Source organism: Mobula birostris, chromosome 16 (assembly GCF_030028105.1).
Source record: "Mobula birostris isolate sMobBir1 chromosome 16, sMobBir1.hap1, whole genome shotgun sequence".
NCBI lineage: Eukaryota > Metazoa > Chordata > Chondrichthyes > Myliobatiformes > Myliobatidae > Mobula > Mobula birostris.
Window position 1 is genome coordinate 20,520,149 of NC_092385.1, and position 24,363 is coordinate 20,544,511.

Here is a 24,363-nt window from a genome sequence, read left to right on the forward strand (position 1 = left end):
AATCAAATCCACTGATTTTCTGAGTGCCTATTAATAACTTTCACGTTGATGTATAGGACACCGTTTCCATTTTTTTAATGTACAAGTTTTGGAAGTATAATAAACTGAAGAAGTTAAGTCGTTGACTTCTAGGAAATATAGACAGGCGAATGAATGGGCAAGCAGGTAGCAAGTGAAGCTTAATGTACGCTATTCTCCGTGGTACGTTTTGGTAGGAAGAATGAAGACAACCATATAAACTTGAGGGTACAACTACATCTTTACAAATATTCACCGACTCAGCCATAACTGGAATACCACTTCCAGTTCACTTAGGAAGGCTTTAGAGAATTTAATACAGATGGCATTCAACAAGCTGCTGCTGGGAATAAGAGACTTTAGTCGTGAAGGTACATTTTTCCCCTCTCAGAATAGTGGAGGTTGCAAAGACGTCGGATAGCGATATTCAAAATCATAAAGGGTCTGATCAGAATAGATAGAGGGAAACTGTTGGCATTGAGGGAAATGTCAAAACCTATTGAGGGTGACAGTGGGGAAAGGGACTAGCTGGATTGTTTTTGGGTAGATTAGAGCAAATATAAGATTAATGGGCCTCAAAAATACACCTTATCTGCTGAGCCAACTGGCTACCCCAATCTAGTGATCAGCTGACAACTCTCAACTCCCTATTAACTACCAATCACATGCTCCAACTGTTGACTGCATTCCCCAGATCCTCATCAGTTATCTCTTCCTTTATCAGTTGATGCCATTTACACTGAATTTCCCAGAAACGGCCTCTGGCCCACCACAAATTGTTTAACTAATATTCTTTCACTGGTGCTGTCAGATTTCTGGGCAAACGTGTCCCACAAGCTCTGCTATTCTCTAAGCTTTACCAATCACTTCACATTGATCAGACTAGCTCACAGATTATACACGGTTGATCTCTGTCCTTAGTTAAAGTGCAAGATTTATTTATTTTTAAAATTACGAATGCTGTTCTTCAAAAGATTTCAATAACATGTTGGAACTAGCTCAAATGACTTAACCCAAAATCTTCTGAAAATCAGTTAGAATAGATGAATATCTAAAAATCAATGAATGGAAAAGAAAAAGGTGTGATCATAAATGAAATTGGTCTTAAGGAAGCACAAACTAGTATTATCTCTATGGAGCATGTGTAAGAATTGGAAATTTGTGGGGCTAAAATTTGTCTTATCCTTTAAGAGCAAAAGAGCATCATCTGTCAGTTGTCCTCACATCTGAGGGTTCATGTTTCTAGTGGAAGAGAATGAGCAGTGGTGAGTGCCAGTAATGGTTGATATTCGTGTATGTTTGGCTTTATTTGTCGGATGTACATCGAAACATACTGCGAAATGCGGCATTAGTGTTAAATCAAATCAGCGGCAATTGTGCTGGGCAGCCCACGAGTGTCACCGCTCTTCCGGCACTTGCACAGTGTGCCCACAACTCACTAACCCTAACCATACGTCTTTGGAATATGGGAAGGAACTGGAGCACGTGGCCATGGGGAGGACGTACAAACTCCTTACGGATAACGCCGGGAAGTGAACCCCGATCTTACAGCTGCCGCCATAGCGAGTTGCTGTTACTGCTCCACCACCGTGCTGCCATCATTTAATGCTGGTAGCCAAAAATTAGTTTCTCCTTCACCCTCCCCCCAGCTGACTTTAAATTCTGATGCTACTTTTTTAAAATACGTGGGCATCAAAATTCCTAAGCATAATTCTATTCAGAATGGGTAGAAATACTGGGAATTCACTTTCTTTGGTGGTTTGCAATGTGAAACCATTTGAACAAACTGAGTAGTGTCTTGGCTGTGTAGTTTCCCACACTGACTCATGAGGTAGCCTGGCTGTGCAGTAAGCTTATAAAGAGAAGTAGTATTTAAGAAAGACAGGTCATGGTTTTAAAGAGGGAGGAAGAGAGAAGTAGAAAGAGGATTTCTGATCACCGGATCGATAACAGAAAAACCAATATTTAATTGTCCAGTAGGGACATTTTCCCTTAAAATTTTGTAGTAAAGAATGGCAGTAGCCGTCAAATGAAAAGAAGATACTCTTTCTAAAATCACAAGCTGTGTAAAGGGACTTTCCACAAGAGGTAGTGAAGGAAAGCAGAGGGTGTGGTAGAAAATATAGGGTGATGGAATGGAAGTCAGAGTGCTTCTGTGCTGCCTTTTGGCTTGCTGCAACACACCAACAACTGAAGCTTTCACAAGTGAAGATACATTTATATTTGTTGATGCCATGGAGATTTTAGAGGCAAGGAAAACTGCTCAGCACCTGATTATGTGCCCCAAAAAAATTCCAATCAGTCGTAAGCTAATGATCAACTTCAGTCTAACAGAAGAGACTTACTACTTGTAGATCACGTTGAAATCCAGCGAACAATGGGGCAGCACGGGGGCACAAGGCTTTACAGTACAGGCGACCCGCGTTCAATTCCCGCAGCCACTGCCTGTCGTGTTCTCCCCGTGACCACGTGATTTTCCTCTGGGAGCTCCGGTTTCCTTCCACAGTACAAAGACGGACCGGTTGGTGGGTTAGCTTCATCATTGTAAATTGTCCTGTGATTAGGCTAGGATTAAACTGAGGGATTGCTGGGCAGTGTGCCTCGAAGGGCTGGAAGGGCATATTTGATGCCATATCTCAATAAATAAATAGATGCTGGGACATACACTTAATACTTCCTAGAATACAAACTGGATTTTTAAAACAGAGTGGAAACTATATCCAATTCAAAGAGCCGGAACACATATCCGAGGTGATGAAGCTGGTGTATAATTGCATGTGGTGCTTCAGTAACAGAAGTTCAGCCTTTTAAAATATCAAACAATGTTTCAGCAAAATAAATTCTATTGTGCTACTGACACTATATAGCTTTTTAAGGTGTGACTCATTCATCTGCCTGGCTTGCATTGTAGAACTGAAGCTAATATTTCCCATAGTAATTAAATCCTCTGCTGATGTCAATGGCTAATTCCAATTTATTGTGTCGATAGTAATTTTTAATGCCATTATCTTGTCACTGCACAAGTAGAGCTTTAGTGGGATAACATGAAAAGCAGGGGGGCACTAATTAGTTATTCAGAGAATATGGTTTGCAGGAGACTTCTGTCTTGATTTTTTTTCTTCCCAATTTAGTTTCGGAATCTGGGCGTTGTTGACATGGCCAGCATATATTATTTAGCCCTAGACAAAATAGTGGTGAACTGCACAATGAGGGTACAGCTTAGGTGGGTAGACAAACTGGTTTACCTCAGAGTTACTACTCTGATTCTTACCCCTCGGATCCTTCTCTGTCAGGCTGCAGGATCAGTTATATGTGCTGGACCAGCTGAGCATAAGGACTTGCTGAACCAAACCTCAAAGGGAGCTGGCAATCACTATCTTAATATGTTGAAGATGGGAATCCATCCACAGTGGCATTTGGAAAGCATTTACAGATCTGGTGCTGTAATCTTTATTCATTGGACACCAAACTGACTTTCCCTCAACCCCTCAAGTTGACAGCGCAGTGTGAAACACTGTGAAATGCCACTGAGTAGAAAGAGATTGTGGGAAGTGGGGCCATGGTGAGTGAGAAGGGAACCTGGGAACCAGAGCGCCAGTGCATGGAAAGGGATCATGGGAATTGGAGTCCTGGGAGTGGAAAGTGAATGTGGGAACAGTTCTATAGTGAGTGGAAATGGAATATGGGAACCAGGGTCCGAGTGTATGGGAAGGAATTGTGGGAACCAGGGCCCCCGTGCGTGAGAAATGAGAGCAAGAAGCATCAGCCAGTGAGCCAGATGCAAAATTGGGATTCCTGAATCATCAGATGGCAGGTTATTGGAGTTCTACTGTATTTAAATTTCGCCTTTCAGCCCCTTTCAAAACATTCTAAATTATCTCCAGCCTTCTGAATATATTCTAATTTCTCACGATGTAAGACAGTTCATACGTTCTGACAGACAACTATGTGATAGCTGAATGTTGGCCAAGAGAACGGGGACAAAATCCCTTTTGTTGTTGAAAATAGCTTTTACATCCTCCCGGGAGTATAGATAAGACATCAGCTTTTAATATTTGTGCTTGAGTCTCTGGGATGAAATTTGATCCAGGAACCTGCCAATCCAGAGGTAAGAGAGCAGTGTTGATGGAAGATCTAAAACCAGAGCCATAGGATAAGCTTGAACCACAAGCTAAAAACACGACCTGCTGCCACTTTATCACTGTAATAGGTTTAAGCCTCTTTTTAGTTTTATCAGATTTGATCAGTGGGCAGTGAACCTGCAGTTGTTGGAATAGGCTTTGGTTCTGTAAGCTCTTGCCCTCTCTGTTGATTTTGTCATACAAGACCTCCCTTTTCATAATCTTCCACCTACGCAGTATGTAAGCAGTTGTCTTTACTCTGCTTAGCGCCAAGTTGTGTAAGCTGGCGTTGAATTTTTTTTAAAAAGGAAATAGCATTCTTTATGAGGTTACATCTCTCTTGGCACTGCTCAAAGCCACGATAGTAAAAAGTATATTGATTGTCTTCCTGAAATCCTCCAAAAGCTTCATTCTCTCTCTCTGATATATTTTTTTAATCTTTTAAGGTATTGCTGTATTTCACCTTGATTTTTTTCTGGTCTGGAGTTTTCTATTGATCTGGATCTGCCTGATGTCACTGTCCCTCCCCCTCTTGTACACTGCCTCATCCATGTTCTCACTTTCCATATCTACTTGAATTCCCTTCTCCCTCGCTCCAATCTATTTCTCTCTTTTTATTTCAGTCTTTCTTAGTCCTGTCTCCAATTTAACTTGTCTGTCACTCTCTATCTCTCTGGATCATTCTACTGTCTCAGTAGGTCTCCCACAGTTTTATTCTGTTTGTTTATTTTTAACTTCTGTCTCTGATGATATTTGATGTTATTTTCTGAACAAATAACGCACGAGTGCTTCACGGGAAGAAATGGAAGAGCTATGTTTTCTAACTCCAAAACATAAAACTCATTGAAAGAAAAACATGAAGTGGGAAGAAAATGCGTGTCTACTTTGTTTTTACTTTAGTGAAGCGTGCACATATGACATAGTGGCGTAATGACATATGCATTCACGTATCTTTACGTATAACCTGTAATGAATTATTTATAAAAACAAAGAATGTTTATAAAAATAAATAAACTATATAATACAGCTACGATATAAGCATCCGCAGCATGGTACATTTTAAATTGTTCCGTTCAGGTCCAAAGATTTAGTCACTGCAGAGGAATTTTTACTCATAGGGGATAATGACTTTTTTGGAAATGGGAGTTACTCAGCTTGGCGGGAAAGACTTGTGGCTGTGGAACAATCTGAGGTTCTGGGACCTCCGAGGTGGTTGTAGGACTTGACACTGGGACTGCAGGAAGTGGTTCTGACAGCTCTGGACATCTTTCTTCGAATCGTGTTGGCATCCCAAACGGTGCATGGCAAGCTGCTCTGTCTATCCCAGGTCACCAGATAAAGCTTTGAGCCAACGCTTTCATCTTGACCACACATAGATAACTGGCGTGTAGCTTCTCTGACACTTTAGCTCTCAGAATCAGAATCAGGTTTATTATCACCGGCATGTGACGTGATATTTGTTAACTTAGCAGCAGCAGTTCAATGCAATACATAATCTAGCAGAGAGAAGAAAAAGATGTCAGGAATTGGAGATGTCAGGGATAAGTTTTTTACTCAGAGAGTGGTGAGTGCATGGAATGGGCTGCCGGCAACGGTGGTGGAGGCGGATACAATTGGGTCTTTTAAGAGACTTTTGGATAGGTACATGGAGCTTAGAAAAATAGAGGGCTATGGGTAAACCTAGTAATTTCTAAGGTAGGGACATGTTTGGCATAACTTTGTGGGCCTGAGGGCCTGTATTGTGCTGTAGGTTTTCTATGTTTCTAAATTAAAAATAATAATAATAATAAATAGGTAAATCAATTATAGTATACGTATATTGAATAGATTTTTTAAAACATGCAAAAACAGAAATACTGTATATTTTTTAAAAAGTGAGGTAGCGTCCAAAGATTCAATGTCCATTTAGGAATTAGATGGCAGAGGGGAAGAAGCTGTTCCTGAATCGCTGAGTGTGTGCCTTCAGGCTTCTGTACCTCCTACCTGATGGTAACAGTGAGAAAAGGGCATGCCCTGGGTGCTGGAGATCCTTAATAATGGATGCTGCCTTTCTGAGACACCGCTCCCTGAAGATGTCCTGGATAATTTGTAGGCTAGTACCCAAGATAGAGCTGACTAGATTTACAACCTTCTGCAACTTCTTTCAGTCCTGTGCAGTAGCCCCTCCATACCAGACAGTGATGCAGCCTGTCAGAATGTTCTCCACAGTACAACTATAGAAGTTTTTGAGTGTATTTGTTTATATATTAGAAATCTCTTCAAACTCCTAATAAAATATAGCCGCTATCTTGCCTTCTTTATAACTGCAACGATATGTTGGGACCAGGTTAGATCCTCAGAGATCGTGACACCCAGCTTGGATGGTACAACACCTCTCAATCCTCAGATAAAGCCACCTCCTTCAAGGGCAAGTTCATCCCTGTGCTGGTAAAATGCTGGTGGAAGTGGAATTTTTGCTGCATATTCCAGTCATTTTGGGTTGTCATGTAGACCTGAGGCAGCGTGGGGTCTTTCATGCTTTCCCTTTGGATCACCTTTGCCGTTATAGGGAGACTTTTGATTTGTGTTAGGGAGAATATGTCAAGAGGAGTGTCCTCTTCTGTAACTTTTTCCAATACTTCCTTTTCCAAGGGTAAACAGGACAAGCCATCAGCATTTCCATGATTAGTTGTCCTCTTGAATTCGATCGTGTAATTGTGTCCTCCAAGAAACAGGGCCCATCTCTGCATTCCTGCTGCTGCTGTTAGTGGAGCAACTTCTGTGCTTTGAAGATGGACGCCGATGGTTGATGATCAGTAATGAGGGTAAACTCTCTCCCATATAAGTACATATTGAAACATTTCACACTTCAAACCAGACTCAAGGCCTCTCTGTCAATCTGTGCGTAACTTTTCTCTGCAACACGAAGGGAATTTGACGCAAAGGCTATGCGGCGTTCACTCTATAACTCATAGCGTGTGACATTACTGCACCTATACCATAAGGTGAGATGGCACAGACAAACTTTGCTGGACGGTGTGGATCATAATGTGCAAGTACAATGTCTGACATCACCATTTCCTTTATCATTTGGAAAGTCACCTCACGCTGCTTTGTTCATTGCCATTTCATCTCACTGGGTTGTAATGAGCTTAAGGGGTGGAACATGTTAGCCGTGTTTAGCAGGAACCTTTTTATAGTAATTGACAAGCCCTGAAAAGGACAGCAACTGTGACATGACCTTTGACCTTGGGGCATCGACCGCTGTTTGAACTTTCTCAGCACACTTGTGTATTCCTTGTGTGTCGGCGGTGTGCCACTGTAGGATGCGTGGTTTAAAGAAATCACTCTTGTGGCATTGTGCTCTGCACCCACAATCCAATCTTTTTAACACTGTCATGTAATTTTGAAGATGTCCCTTGTCATCTTTGGTGGTGACAATGATGTAACACTGAGTGCCTAGGCAGCCTTGTATCACCCAGTCCATAGCTTTCTGCCAGAGTGCAGGTGCAGATGCTGCCCTAAAGATAAGCCTGTTATAATAATAAAACCCATTGTGAGTGTTTATGGTGAGAAATACTTTAGACTCTTCTTTCATCTCCATCAGTAGGTGGGTCTCAGCTAAGTCCGTTTTGCTGAAGTGTTTTCCTCCAAAAAGTTTGCAAAGGTATCCTCTATCCTGGTCAGAGGGCATTGATCTACCTTCAGTACTAATTGACAGTGAACTCAAAATCACCACAGATCCTGACAGACCCATTCTTCTTGGCTATTGAGGCCACTGGCGTTGCCCATGGGCTCCACTCAACCTTGGAAAGAACGCCTTCAGCCTCCTTGTGATCTAACTCACAGATGGTATAAGCAATATGATGGGTTTGCAAAACTTGGGTGTGGCATTTTCATTTAACAGTATTTTATCCTTGATATGTTTGAGTTTTCTAATGCCATTCCTGAGCACTGCTGTGACATGCAAATGATGGATGGATCTCCAATCAAGTTGTAGTTGTCTCAGCCAATCATGACCCCACAATGCTGACCCTCCTGTTTTTGCCACGTACAAGACCAGTATGGCTTGTTGGATGTTGTATTTCACTGCTATGAATGTCATTCCCACAGGAGTTATCTTTTCTCTCGTTCTTAGTTGGATACCTGCAGGCTTCAGTTTGTAACTTTCAAATGGTGTTCTAACTCATTTTGTGGAATGACTGAAACAGCTGAGCCAGTGTCCAATTTCATTTTAATTAATTTGCCATTCATTTCTGGTATAAGCTATATTGCTTGTCTTGTGTTAGTTTTCACATTGTAAATTTCAAGGCTACCCAGTCCTGTGTCACTCTCCTCATTATCAGATTTTTCATCCACAGCATACAGATGAGTTCTCTTTTTGTGACTGCAATTTGACTTTTTCTTTTTCTCTTCTCTGTGCAGTCCATTTATTTTTGCCTGCACAACATGCTCTTTGGATATGTTCTACTTTGTTGCATTTTCTGCAAGTTTTGTCTTTAAGCCTGTATTGGTCTGGTGTAAACCTTTGCCATGACAGTAATGCAATTTGTCTGGCCACAATGGTTTCTGTTTAGACATTGCTATTTTGTTCACGCTCACTTTTATTCCTGACTGCAACGCAATTGCCTCTCTGTCTGCTGTTTCCATTGATACAGCAATTTCAACTGTCCTTTAAGTGCAAGTTTGCCTCATTTAGGAGCTGTGTTTGAATGCTTTCTTGTAAGATTCCACAAACTAAGTGATCTCTCAGTGCATTATTAAGCCCATCACTGAACTGAACTGACAATGCTCAGACAACAACTTCAGTTCAGACAGATAAGCTGAAATGGATTCCCTTTCCTTTTGATTCCTCTTTTTAAAAAAAACTAAAGCATTCTGCAATCAACAATGGTTTTGGTTCCAAATATTCCTGCATTACTTTCACAATATCAGCAAAGCTCATTTTAACTGGTTTGGTTGGAGCAGTTAAACTTCTAAGCTCACTGTATGCTTTTCTAACTATTGTACTGAGCAAAGCTGGCACTCACTTTGCATTAGCTATTTAATTTGCTTCAAAATACTGCTCAATTCCCTCAGTATACCTATTCCATTTATCTCTTGTGCAATCAAACACATCTATCTTTACAATGTACCCACCATTTCTGTGTTTTAAAATTTATTATTATATCTCCCAATACTCGCTGTTTATGAACCCTTGAATTTTGTCGGTTTTCTATCTTTTTTTTAAAACTCTATCTTCTCTATACCTTCCTAAAGAAGCTTGTGCTGCGTTTTTTTTAAACTTGAAAGTCTCACTGCGCTTTTAAAAAAAAAACTCAAATATCTTGCTGCGCTTTTTAAAAACTCATATGTCTTGCTGCATTTTTTTAAAAACTCGAACTTGGCACTGCACTTCAACAGATAAGTAGTCGTCTTGGGTTCATTTAAATCTTTCTTGTTGCTACTGTTATGTTTTGTAACTCTGAAAGATAAAGCTAATTGAAAGAAAAACATGGAGCTGGGAGATAATATGTGTCTATTTCGACTTTACTTAAGTTAGAGGTGCATGTATGACATGGTGGCATAATCACTTACTTTTACACATAACCCATAATAAATTATTTTATCAAACAAAAGAATGCTTAATAGGTAGGTACATTTAATGTCAGTGAAATGTATACAATATACATCCTGAAATTCCTTTTCTTTGCAAACATCCACGAAAACAGAGGAGTGCCCAAAGAATGAATGAGAGTTAAACATTATAACCCCAAAGCCAACCCCCCAGCTCCCACCTCCCACACACAAGCAGCAGTCAGGCAACAACCCCCCCCCCCTTACCCCCCAACCAGCAAAAGCATCGGCACTCGCCACCAAGCACTCAAGCATGCAGCAAAGCATCGATAAAAGCACAGACTTGCAGTATCCCAAAGACTACTCATTCACCTGGTAATTTGAGATACCAGAGACTCTCTCTCTCCCTAATAAGGGAAAAAGAGGTGTCCCCGTTTCACAGCGAGAGGGGAGACATAACAAACTGATAACAAGCTGATTTATGATGTTATGATGTTTTCTGAGCCCTGCTCCCAGAGAATCAGCTCAGGTCTCTGGACACACAGCTCCCGATGTTCCGTGTTCTCCTTTGATGCCTCAGTCAGGGACACTGGCCTTTAATCAGCCCATCTCCAGAGTCACGGAAATCCGGCACCCTGAAGGCACGCTAGTCTTCCAGACCGCGTCCTTGGGATTTCAGAAAATGGCCGGTCATGAGGTCCTGAGAGTGGGACCCATTTCCGCAAAGAACTGAAGTCAGTGTGTAATTCCAGGTCAGGGTCTTCAAAAGAACCTTGAAAAAGAAAAAGAAGAGATATCAAAGATAGAAATAGAGCTGTTACCGAAGACGCAAGCAAAGGAGTCGCCATTGAGCGCCATCTTAACTTTGCTGCGCCCTCTTCAAACAATATATTTACAATATTACTCAAATATTGCTGAAATATTAAATACACAACAGAAAGTATCCCCTGCTGTTAGGAGTTATTAGGTTTTACTGCTCCATGTCAGGTAGCTACTGCAATTGGATATCTGCTCTGAAAAAGTTGATTGCACTATAGTTTGGGCTTAGTCAATTAAACAAAGACAACTTTATAAATATTGTTGAACCATGTAAACTAATGTGTATTTATTTTAGTCATTTTCCATTTGCATAGAATTTCCCGCTCCTTTGGATCTGTTGTATATACAGACCATGAGTTTCCTTAAATATGTTCTCAACTGATAAAGACTAATATGACAAGACTATCAAGGATCTTGAAATGAAAATTGACCACTAAGACAGAAGATAAGAAACGCTTGTGCCAGAGTATATAATTATTTTACATTTATACACTAATGACTTAGCACAAAGATATGAACTTCTAAAAAATTAAATAGTATTCTTTATGATGTTTCATCTCTCTTGGTATTGCTTAAGGAATGCCCACTATCCATTTCCCTCTGCCTGAGCCAGAGTGCTCCTCCAGCATTTTGATTTCTGTACCTGATTCTAGTATCTGCAGTTTTTTATTTGACTACAAGGGTTTATGTTCACTAAGGGTAGAATGTATTCAAATTACCTTAACGCTTTCTTGTAACAAGAGGGAGAAAATGCTTATTACACCCTGAGGAGAAAGTGGACTTAGAACAAAACACAACTATTTGCAGATACATTGAAGGGGAAAGGAAGTGTGCGTGAATGAGTGAGGCCTCTGTTGGTCAGGGTCAACTATGGATGTTGCATCCTAGCTGTTTAGATAGGCGATCCTGGGCAGTATGATATGGAGAGCAAGCTGTTGCCCATGTAGCAGGTTCCCCCTCTTCATGCATCTGATGAACCCAAAGGAACGACAGAGACTGAAACAGTTTGGCACCAGCACTGTCACGGGAGTTGTCAGTCTGTGTTGAAATCAACGTAGGATTGCCTTGGAGACTCCAGCTCCGTATTTTTCCTGAATCCTTCCCCATAAGTGGATATATCCGCAAGGCAGCAGACATTTGAAATTTGAGTTTTCCTTCTCCTAAATGAGCTGCCAACCACAGCTGACGAGCCCCAGCTGCCCAAAGTGACTGGTTTTAAGGTGCCAGTAACCTGCCTTTGCCTCTTCTCCTGTCAATAGAAACAGTTCTGCCCGGCTTAGTCGCTGAGCGACATATGAAGACTGGACTTGGTTGTCAGAGGCTATTTGAGCCGCACGCCATTGGAAACATTTAATAGGTAGTGGGAGTTTATTCCCATTACCACCCCCCCCCCCCCAGATATAACTACCTTAAGGAACCAAAGCATGCTTCCTCTTAATTGTCAGGCAAAGGAGGTACGTTTCCTCTTTACTGCTCCAAATTATGGAACTGGCCAGAATATAAGGGTACATCATGGCACCACAGCTCAACCTCAAAAAAATGGTCTGTCTGGACAAGGTGGAAAGCCACATTGTTCTGGTGTGAACACGTGTACTAGAAATGTTATCAGCTGCATGTATCAGAAATCTACATTTCAGAGCTGTAGCTTTGCTAGAAATTGCTATGGAAGCTCCCCGAGACTGACATATGTGAATAATAGGCAGGTCTTAGACATCTTATGCTAAGGTTGCACAACAGGAAAGGAATGGATGACTGCTAATCAGAATAGAAGAAGGCTGCAGTACAGGAGTTCAAAGTTCAAAGTGCATTTATTATCAAAGTATGTATCCAGCATTCAGCCCTGAGATTCGTCTTCTCAGCAGCCAGCCACGAAACAGAGAAGCCCATGGAACCTGTTCAAAGAAAAACATCAACCCCCCCCCCCACCACATACAAAAAAAAAACAAATCACAAATGACAACAAAAACATTACCCCTCCCCCACATGCAGAAAACAATTTATGTAAATGGCAATATGAAATATCAGCACCCTCCCCCCAACCAGCATAAAAAAAATTGAGCAAATGGCAACAGGAAAGAACGAGTGAAAACACAGAATGTAAAAGCAGTAAATCCAAAGGGTCCATTCGAAATGCAGTCCATTCCACAAACTGCGGACCCAGAGACCGTTTGAACGCAGGGACCTTCCCTCGGGAACAGTGAGCAAGAGGGAGAGAGAGAGACTGTTGCACGCAGATGCCTTCCTCCATTGCTCCAGCAGCAGCAAGTGAGAAGCTGGTAGACGGCACTGAACATACACGCGCCTCGTTGTTTCAATCTTTCTTGATGCTTTAATCAGCGATACCGATGAGAAATGGAGCTGATCGTGGGTCTGTAAGCTTCTTGTCCTCGAGGTCGCTCGTCTCCCGGAACCTTCTTGGAGTCAGCAAAGCACCGGATCACTCAATCAGCCTGAAAATACACCATTAAACTATAGATCACAGGCTCCAACAGTAACTGAACCTCATTTAAATAGAAAAAGAAGACGTGAAAGAAACAGTTTCGTGAACCATCTGGAAGATGTTGCCCGAGGTAGAGTTGTTCTCTGGCACCATCTTGACCGAAGTTCTCTGGTCCTCTCGATTTCACAAACAGATATACCATTTGGAGAAGATGGCTTCCTACGGAATGCAGCAAGATCCAAGTCTGTGGAATAGTGGATGGTACAGGAATGGAGGATAGAAAGAAGGTGGACTATAGTGATAGGAGGTTATATCATAAAGTGAACAGAAAGGCGTATCTGGGAATCCAAAATGGTATAATGTCTTCTTTGTCTTAAAATCAATGATGACTTAAGAGTAGCTGCAGGTTGGAGTTGGAGGATCAATAACCAATGGTGGTGATGCATATTGGGAACAAGTGATACAGGGAACTACTACTACTACTATGTCGACTCAGGCCTAGGGGGCTGGCATCGGGATATAGGGAAAGAAAAGGGAAAAGATCCTTTAAGATGAATAGATGGAGTTTAGTGTATCTAATCCTGAGATTACACGCTTGGAAGAAAGGGAATTGAGGGTTGGATATGTGTATTTTCAGATGGAGGGTATAGAAGGATGAGATTTTGATTGTTGCGCCACTGGGGCCAATTATAGGAATGGTGAAACCTGCAGAAGTGGGACAGCTCGCATCAGGACAGGACTGGGCCCGATATCCTCGCTGGCTGTTTCCTCATCATTTTGGGGAATGTTTAACAAGGCTGACAGGGGCCTGGGAACCGAGTTGGGATTTAGAGGGAAGGGGAACAAGGACAGAAATGAAATTCAGAAAAACCGTAAGAATAAGGAGGTTTTTAAAAAAAAGGGTGGGAAGCAAATAAAGCTACAGTCAGCTCAACAGATGGAATGAAAAATGATAAAAAGAAAAAAATGAAGAATGATGGTCAATGTATGTGAAGAAAGATCAATGAATTTACAGAGTAGGTAAAGATATATGGGTATGATCTGATAGCTATTACAGGATTATAGTTACAAAGCGATCAAAGCTGGGAAACAGCCAGCTTGATAGGCACTCCATTCAGAATGATTCAGTCTCTCCGCCAAACATATTTTGTACTATTTACACAATACACTGCAGCAGCTCACCAAGACTTAATGTCAGAACCTTCCAATCTCATGATCTCTACCAGCTAGAAGAACAAGGGCAGTAAAAACATGGAAACATCACTACCTGGAAGTTGTCTACCAAGCCACATAGCATACACGAGGAAATCTGCAGATGCTGGAATTTCAAGCAACACACATAAAAGTTGCTGGTGAATGCAGCAGCCCAGGCAGCATCTCTAGGAACAGCTACAGTCGACGTTTCGGGCCAAGACCCTTCATCAGGACTAACTGAAAGAAGAGCTAGTAAAGATTTGAAAGCCACATAGCATCCTGACTTGGAAATATAGCACTTTAGCTTCACCATCACTGGAATCTCTCCTTAACAGAATGGTGGGTATATGCACACCTCAAGGACTGGAACTATTGAAAAAGAGTGCTTAGCACCACCTTTTTAAGGGCAATTCTGGGTGGGTGATTAAATGCTGGCTCAAGTGGATTAAATCCTAGGATTCTGGTTTAAGATGGCGCTGGTGAAGCACATCGACGACTTAGTGGTTGCAAAACAACACAAAATTTCCTTTTAATCACACTTTCTCACTGCAATCAATAGCCAGTAACTTTCCTTTCAGAGCTGAGTATTGAACCGCCTGCATGGCCTGCCACTTTTGTGGAGGGTTCCGGCGTGACATGTACGGGGCCGATTCGAGTTGGCAGAGCCCAGGCACAAGAAGGGGAAATGAACTGATGCTTGGCTATTGCTGCAGCGGACTTGAGGGTGACTTGATGTGGCAGAACCAAGGTGGGTGCAGGGGATACAGAGTTGAGGTGGCGGGGCCTAGGCCTAGGCTCAAGAGTGAGGAATGACCCTAGGTTTGGTTGAATTAAGTACTAGGCCAATTTGGAAAGGTTGGGTATGGGCCAAACCAAGGTGTTGGGGCCAGGGTCCGGGTCCAAGAACGAGGAACAACCCGTGGTTTGGAGGATTTAAGCACCAGGCCAGATTGAAAACATCAGGTTGTTGGGACTGGAGGCAAGGAACAGGTTAATTCATCTCACTGCTCTGCGAGGTTTACTCATCTCTGCAACCTGCAACTATTGGTCTCCTAAATCGGCTGCAGCGATGACTGGCTTCGTGAACTTCAGCCCTGATTGTTATTTGGTTACTTTTATTGCATGATTTGTGTTTTTTCCTGCACATGGGGTGTTTGATGGTCTTTTTTAATGGGTTCTATTCGGTTTCTTTGTTTTGTGGCTGTCTGTTGGAGATGAATCTCAAGTTTGTATATAGTGTACATTGCTAATAAATGTACTTGAATTTAAATGAAATGGTTACAGAGATAGAGGCTGGATTGAGTGTAATCTTTCTGAATTCTCTTAGGTTCTGGACAGGTGCTGAAGAATTGGAAACCTGACATCATGGTACCATATTTTAAAAAGGGTAGGAGATAAAGCAGGGGTGAATATAGACTGGTTAACCTAATGCCAAATATTGGGAAAATGTTGGACTCGATTATTAAAGAAGTAAGAGCAGAACATTTGGAAAGCGTCAGCATGGTTTCATAAAGGAAAATCATGTCTGACCAATTCTGAGAGGTCTTTAGGGCAAATATCAGCCAGTGAGGACAAAAGAGAACAGTAGATGTAATATATTTGGATGTTCAAAAGGCAGCATAAGATAGAGAAGAACATAAGAAATAGGAGCAGGAGTAGGCCATCTGGCCCATTGAGTCTGCTCCGCCGTACAATAAGATTATGGCTGATCTGGCCATGGGCTTGTCTCCACCCACCTGCCTTTTACCCATAACCCTTAACTCCCCTACTGTGCAAACCAGCTGGCACAGAAGTTGTTACTCCTTGAGAGCTCATAAGCTGGAGGTAATACTTTAGTATGAATTAAAAATTAGTTGAAGAAACATATAGCAGGGTTAAGAGGCTCATTTCATTGTCCAGCAAGTAACCAGGGGTACCACAGGGATCGGTGCTAGACCACCATCCTTTGCAAAATATACCAAAGATTTAAAGGGAACAAGTAAACTCATTGTAACTAGGTGATACTAAAATCATAGAGAAGTTGAAGTAAGGATGATGCAAGCAGTTTACTGAGAGATAGTGATAAGTTTGAGGGTACAATGTTGTCAAATGAAGTACAATGTGAAAAAACGTGATGTTTTTCACTTTGGGAGGAAAATGTTAAAATATTATTAAATGAAGAAAAATTGCAGATAGCTGCAGCACAGTGGGGTTCATGTGCACCTTGCATGTAATACACACAAAAGTAGTGTTCAAGTGTACACTGTAATTGGGAAGGCTCACGGAATGTTGGCTGAAGGCGGTTGGAGAATAAAACCTAGAAGGTGCTACCACAACTATACAAGTTCTAGTGAAACCACACCCAGAGAACCATGTGCATTTTTCATTCACCTGTGCAAGGAAAGACCTTCTATCAATTCAGGGACAGGAAAAGACAGCAGGTGCTGGAAATGTGTGTTGCTATCAATGCACAGATGATTCTGGATATGAAGTTTTTGAAATTTGTTTTCAAAGTTTACATAGAAGTTGCTTAACATATCAGGGAGGGGGACATGATTGGTACAATCGACACCGTTTTCCTTAATGAGTCAGCAGTGCCCTTGCTGGTCAGCCCGGGCTTTAATTGGCCTGTGAGATGGTCGTTCTTGAAGTTACCAACATCATCCACATACGTACTGATATAGTCGATGACAGATGAGGCATATTCCTCGAAGTCTGGGTCTTCTCCGTTTGTAGCGGTCTCCTTGAACATCTGCCAGTTCATCCAGTAAAACAGGCATGAATCATGGAGATTGCCTTATTAGGCCATGTAATGGCCCTCTTAACTGGTTTCTCCATTTTTAGCAGTGGTTAGTAAGTTAGGACTAACATTATGAAGATGTGGCTTGGTAAGTACAGTGTCAGTTTGTATAAACACAGTCCAGTCTGTTTGTTTCTTCAGTAGCCATGATGATGTGTTGGCAGGATTTAGCTAAAATGTCCTGCAGATTAACATAGTTGAAGCTGACTGTCCGGATGCTTGTTTTGTAGAGAGCTGATGATAATGTAAAGGTCTCCCAGTATGTCCTTGGCGCTCAGGGAGATGTAGACAGTGGTGATGAACGCAACAGTAAACTCCCTGAGCAGGTCATATGGCCAGCATTTCATCGTAACTACAGATGAGTTTGTGCATCATCCTTTTGCTTATGTACACGGAGATTCCACTTCCTTTGAACTTTCCTGACAGTGAACTCCCGTCTGCTCAGAACAGAGTCATTGCATTGAGCCAGGCACGTTGTTAACATATAAAGTTATAAACACGTAACAAGTAATAAGGGGCATTTATAACACAGGTTAAAAAGTAAACAGCATAACGCTACTGTGGCTTCATATGTGTTGAGACCTGGGTGGTGCCGGGGAGTTCAGTAGTCCTATGGCCTGGGGAATGAAGGTGTTCCCCATTCTAAAAGTTCTTGTCCTGATGGTACCACCTGCCTGATGGTGGGGGGGGGGGGTAGGGCGTCAAAGAGATTGTTGGACAGTTAAGAGGGATCATTGACAATGATAAGGGTCCTGTGTAGGTAGTGCTCCTGATAAATATCTCTGGTTGGTGGAATGAGGCCCCAGTGATCTGTACCAGACAGGGATACAGCTGGATGTTGGTATAAACCAGGTCTAATGTGTTCTCACTCCTGGTAGCGAAGTCAACGTGCTGTTAGAATTTAAGCAGGACTGTTTTTAAGTTAATATGGTTGAAGTAGCCAGCAACAATGTAGAAAACTATTGGAGTGCATCACTGTTAGCACCGTAGAGCTCATGCTGCACTTTCCCAGCATTATAGCACGGGGGATGTATACAACCACAATCACGATAACAGTGAACTCCCTCGGTGCATAGAAAGTACTTGACCATTAAGAATTCTACCAGAGGCGAACAGTGGGTTGTCACTACCAAAGTGTTCACACACCAGTTCATGGGAATTCTGTTGGCTCGAAAAGGGACGAAACCTTCTAGCTGGACAGCTGCTTCAGGGATGGTGTCCTGGAGCCACATTTCCGTCAGAGTGAGTGCGCAGCAGTCCTTCATTTCACACTGATTCAGTCTCAGGCACAGGTAAACAAGTTTATTTTCTAGTGGTTAAACGTTTGAAAGCAGAGTCAATGGGAGAGCTGGTCTGCAGGGTCTGCAAGGTCTCGCCTTTGGTCATGCACAAATACCAGCGCACTTACCGTGCTACTGTTTCCTTGTGAACTGCTTCCGTCGAAGGCGGCGACACAGAATGCACTGATCCCTTGCTGCAGATTGTGACCACTTGTGAGGTAGATTTGCAGTATGTTGGTGTTTTCAATATCCAGCAGTGCCTTGCGATCATTAGAAATCCGTAAAGGGTGAACAATTACACCATTAGTTGGAGCTGGAGTGACTGCTGTGACTGGATGTGCTGCCAACTTGTTCGGATAAAGATGTCGCCTTTAAAAAGCGGCATCAGACCATGTTGGAGTCATTTATTAAGTATTATCCAAGGTTTGGAAGTATTCCTGGATTTCTGAAATTCTCTTGTGGAAAGGCCGGATGCCGTTTCCTGTCTGTGCTCTATTATGACTTGTTTCAAAATTTCCAAATTTGTAGAATTTCCACCATTTGCTGTGAATAATATGCATCTCTCCTTGAAGAAGTGAATGCTCACTTCAACTGGTGATCATTGAATTGAATTGGACCAAGTGCAATGGCAACTGTCCACCCAACTCGTTCGTCAGGCAAGAGGAGAAGAACTATTACCAGTGTACCACAGCAGGCCAGAGACTGATCACATTTCACAATCCCATTGCAGGTTTCCCTGTGCTGTCTGGTGTGGCTTTACTCCGGCAGCAGAGGGGAAAATGAATTAGAGTCAACCCAGCCCCAGTTTTATGGAAGCTCGAGCGATCTGCCATAGTTCAGCTTTGACAGTCTGTCCCTCTTCTCATTTAGCACAAACTTTGAAACTTTTTTTTTTGCTGTCTGTCCTAACATTTCGTTTTATTTAATGAGAAATTTTCTCCTGTACAACTCTTGTGAAGTACTTTGTGCTTTATAATCACATTAAAGGTGCCATATAGATGCCAGATGTTGTTGTTATTGCTGCCTTATTAACAAATGTAGTTTGTAAATTCAGACTTATAAGAACTGCTTTATAAAATTATTTGTGTCTTAAAATTCAGTCAGATTGTACAATTCAAATGGCAAACGAGTTACCCAGGTTTTATTTTGCTTAGTTTGACGCCAAGTATTTGGCTTTGGCTTTATTGCTGTGCCTACTTATCTAAAAAAAAAATGACCTGTTATTTCAAAAGATGTCTTCTTCATTTATAATCCAAATTACAATGACTTAAAGTGTATTTTAAAATGTTTCAGTGTGGTTGCAGTTAAAATGCACAACCTGAGAAATGGTTATTCATGAATGAATGCATCCCAAGCACTTCAAAAGAAGTAATTCTTCTGTAATACCCTTCATCAAAGATTGGATCAAACATATAGCAACAAGACTTGCTTATTCTATTTTATTAAATTGCAACATTAAATGATCAATATGCTGTATTAAGGGATAGAGTCAATGCAAGTTACCATTCCACAGGTTATGTTCAGTAGGAAGATGGACTTGTTGGGATGTCTCTGCCATCAGGTAAAAGCATAATCAAGGTACATATCCACTCAGTGGTCACTTTATTATGTACACCTGTACACCTGCTCAATAGTGCAAATATCTAATTAGCCAATCCTGTGGCAGCAACACTTAAGAACATGGAGACACAGTCAAGAAATATATGTGGCAACAACTCAATGCATAAAAGCAGACATGGTCAAGAGGTTCAGTTGTTGCTCAGACCAAACATCAGAATGGGTAAGAAATGTGATCTAAGTGATTTTGACCATGGAATGATTGTTGGTGCCAGATAGGGTGGTTTGAGTATCTCAGAAACTGCTGATCTCTTGGGATTTTCACACACAACCATCTCCAGAATTTACAGAGAATAGTGTGGAAAAACAAAAAAAAATCCAGTGAGCCACACTTCTGTGAGTGAAAACACAGCGTTAATGAGAGAGAGCAAAGAAGAATGGCCAGACTGGTTCAAGCTGACAGGAAGATGACAGTAACTCAAATAACTAGACAATACAACAGTGATGTGCAGAGGAGCATCTGAATGCACAACAAATCAAACCTTGAAGTAGATGGGCTACTGCAGCAGAAGACCACAATTGTACACTCAGTAGCCGTTTCATTAGGTACAGGACTTACCTAATTAAACAACCACTGAGTGTATTCACATATATTTTAAATAAATCTAGGTAGCACTGTGCTGTACTTAATGAAATGTTGAGTATGACAAAGGTAGAAATAATTTCAGGGTATTTGTAATAGAACTCATTTCTCTTCTGGAAAATGGAAGGTAGTTCTTCTAAATACTTAAAGACTTCATGATAGCATTAGTAAAAACAGTAAATTTTGGCAATTTCTTTAACAGTAACTGGGAGCATATTTCTGAAATTACCTCAGAGTTTACATCCACCAAACATACCAAATATTGTCTTTACTATACATTCTTATGCCTTGTAACATTTATTCGTCGTGTAGACACAAGACACTGCAGATGCTGGAATCTGGAGCAGCACACAATCTGCTGGAAGAACTCATCAGATCAATGAGCATCTGTGGGCGGAAAGGAATTGTTGCTATTTTGGGTTGAAACCCTTTAGCAGAGGGTTTTGACCCAAAACGTCAACAATCACATAGATACTTTCTTTCCCCTCTGAGTTCTTTCAGCAGTTTGCTTGTTACTTGTAATGTCCCTTTGCAACTCTGATTTTTGAATTTTCTCCTTGTATAGAACATAGTCTATACCTTTTATTTCTTCTACCGAAGTGCATGACCATACATTTCCCTTTGCCATATTCCATCTGCCACTCCTTTGCCTATTCTCCCAATCTGTCCAATTCCTTCTGCAGATTGCCTGCTTCCTCAACACCACCTGCCCCTCCACCTACCTTTGTATCATCCGCAAACTTGACCATAAACTCATCAATTCCATCATCCGAATCGTTGACATACAAGCGATCCCAACACCGATCCCTGCAGAACACCACTAGTCACCAGCAATAGGACTCCTTCATTCCCCATCTTTGCCTCCTGCAGGTCAGCCAATCTTCTATCAACGCTAGTATCATTCCTGTAATATCATGGGGTCTTAGCTTGTTAAGCAGCCTCATTATGGCACCTTGTCAAAGGTTTTCTGAAAATCTCAGCACCCACTGAGTCTCCTTGTCTATCCTGCCTGTTATTTGCTTAAAGAATTCCAACAGATTTGTCAGGGAAGATTTCTCCTTAAGAAAACTATGCTGATTTTGGCCTCCTTTATCATGCGCCTCCAAATAACTTGAAACCTCATCCTTAATAATGCCCTCCAATATCTTCCTAACCATTGAAATCAGGCTAACTGGCCTATAATTCCATTTCTTCTGCCTCCCATCGTTCTTAAACAGTGGAGTGAAATTTGCAATTTTCTGGTCCTCTGGAACCATTCCAGAATCTAGTGATCCTGGAAAGATCATTACTATTATCTCCACAATCTCTTCAGCCACCTCTTTCTGAATGATGGGGTGTACACCATCTTATCCAGGTGACTTATCTACCTTCGGACCTTTCAACTTCTCAAACACCTTTTCTTTAATAATAGCAACTACACTCACTTCTGCCCCTTGACATTTTCAAATTTCTGGCATACCGCTAACGTCTTCCACGGTGAAGACTGACACAAAATATTTACTCAGTTCCTCCGCCTTTTCTTTGCCCTCCATTACTGCCTTTCCAGCATCATTTTTCAACTGTCTAATATCCACTCTCACCTCTCTTTTCTCTTTACATATCTGAAGAAATTTTTGGTATCATTTTTGATATTATTGGCTTCTATTTCATCTTTTCACTCCTTAAGATTTTTTAGTTGCATTCCACTGGTTTTTAAAAGCTTCTCAATTCTTTAACTTCCCACTAATTTTTGCTATATTGTATGCTTTTATGCTGTCTGTCTTTCTTTGTCATCCTCCCTTTAGAATACTTCTTCATCTTTGTATCTATCCTGCACCTTCCAAATTGTCCCCAGAAACTCCAGCTTCTCTCTCATGCCTCTGCAATTCCCTTTACTCCACTGTTATACTGATATATCTGTCTTCATCTTCTCCCTCTTAAACGGCAGGGTGAATTCTTTCATATTGTGATCACTCTCTCCCGAGGTTTCCTTTTCCTTAAACTCCTTAATTAAATCTGATTCATTACACAACCCCCAAACCAGAATTTCCTTTCCCTGAGTGGGCTGAACCACAAGCTGCCCTAAAAGACCATCTCGTAGGCATTCCACAAATACCCTCTCTTGGGATCCAGCATCAACCTGATTTTCCCAATCTAACTGCATATTGAAATCCCCCATGACTATCATAGCATTGCCCTTATTATATGGCTTTTCTATTACTCATTGAAATTTATATCCCACATCCTGGCTACTGTTTGGGGGCCTACGTAACTCCCATCAGGGTCGTTTTACCCTTGTATTTTCTTAACTACCCATAAGGATTTACATCTTCTGATCCAATGTCACCTCTGTCTAAGGATTTGATTTCATTTTTTTACCAACAGAGGTTCCCGTTTTGTTGCAGAGTGTATCCTTGGATGTTAAGCTCCAAACAGTGATCTTATTTAAGTCACGTGTCAGTGATGCCCACAACATCATACTTGCCAATCTCTAACTGTATTAGAAGATCGTCCACTTTATTCCGTATACTACATGCATTCAAATAAAACACTTTCAGTCCTGTATTCGTCATCCTTTTCAATTTTTCCCCCATGTTGCACTTCACTTCATCCCACTGACTGCAATTTTGCCCTTTCATCTGCCTGTCCTTCCTCACAGCCTCAGTGCACAATACATCTATTTATATACCACTTATATCATCAGCCCTATCACTCCATTTCCTATCTTCCTGCCAAATTAGTTTAAACCCTCCCCAACAACTCTAGCAAACTCGACCACAGGATATTGGTTCCCCTCAGCTTCAGGCGAAACCTGTCCTTTTCTTACATATAGTATCTTCCCAGAAGAGAACCCAATGATCCAGAAATCTGAAACCTTGCCCTCTGTGGCCACTCACTCAGCCGCTCACTCATCTGTACTGTCATCTTGTCTCTGCCCTGACATAGAGGTCCTGCTCTTCAGCCTCTTCCCTAACTTCCTAAACTCACTCCACAGGACCACTTCCCCCTCTCTACCTGTATCACTGGTGCCAATGTACACTACGACCTCTGGCTGCTCACCCTCCCCCTTGAGAATCTTCCGCAGCTGATCTGAGACATCCTGGGGCTTAGCACCTGGGAGGCAACACACCACCCTGGCATCTCTTTCACGGCCACAGAATCCGTTGTGCTATACCTGTTGTGTCCTCAATACCAAGTCTCCTGCCATTCTGCTTGACTTTACCCTTTCCTGCTGAGCTTCATAGCCGGCCACAGTGCCCCTGGTCTGCTGCACCCCCAGTAGTATTCAAAGGGGTATGGCCACAGAGAGACCCTACACTGACTGCTTGCTCTTGATGAAGAGTCTCGGCCCAAAATGTCGCTAAATTCCTCCAGCATTTTTCGTGCGTTTCTTGAGATTTCCAGCATCTGCTGTATCTCTTGTGTTTATGATGGATATACCATATTTGTTTTTACGGTGTGGTAATAGGAATGTTGCCAAAATTAAATGCGAACTGCTGATTAGGAAAATGGTTGTCAATGGGTTACACATGTAATAACTCAGTGGTTTTGCAAATTAAGAAAACATCAAACTCCAGGTTGAAGACCAGTTAAAATTCAGAGCCTGATTTAATACCTTGTAGGTTCATTTTAAGGAATACTGTAAACTCCCACGTGTATACTTCTTGGCATTACTCACTGGATGGTGATCAAACAGGAAGACTGAGTAAATTATTTCCAGTCTTTAACTCAGGAGTCTTATGCCAGCTATAGTACCCCTCCCACCACGAATAAAATCACCTTGGTCCAATTTTTATGGCTCATTGCCACATCACACAAGACATTTCCTCATGAAACACTCTACTGTGAGCTATGATATTGGTCGAGATTCCTTTCATTTTGAAATCTGATACACTGGCTTTCTTCGTGTATGCATCATCTGACAAATCTTTTTTCAGACTATCAGGAGTATGTCTCCAAAAGCTGGAAGTGAAATGTAAAGGTGCTCATTATCGACA

At 41.6% G+C, this 24,363-nt stretch overlaps 1 protein-coding gene across 1 annotated transcript in view; it reads left to right on the top strand.

Annotated features, from left to right (window-relative positions):
- The window catches only part of LOC140211030 (ninjurin-1-like), a 52,342-nt gene that overhangs the window by 861 nt on the left and 27,118 nt on the right, over nt 1-24,363 (top strand).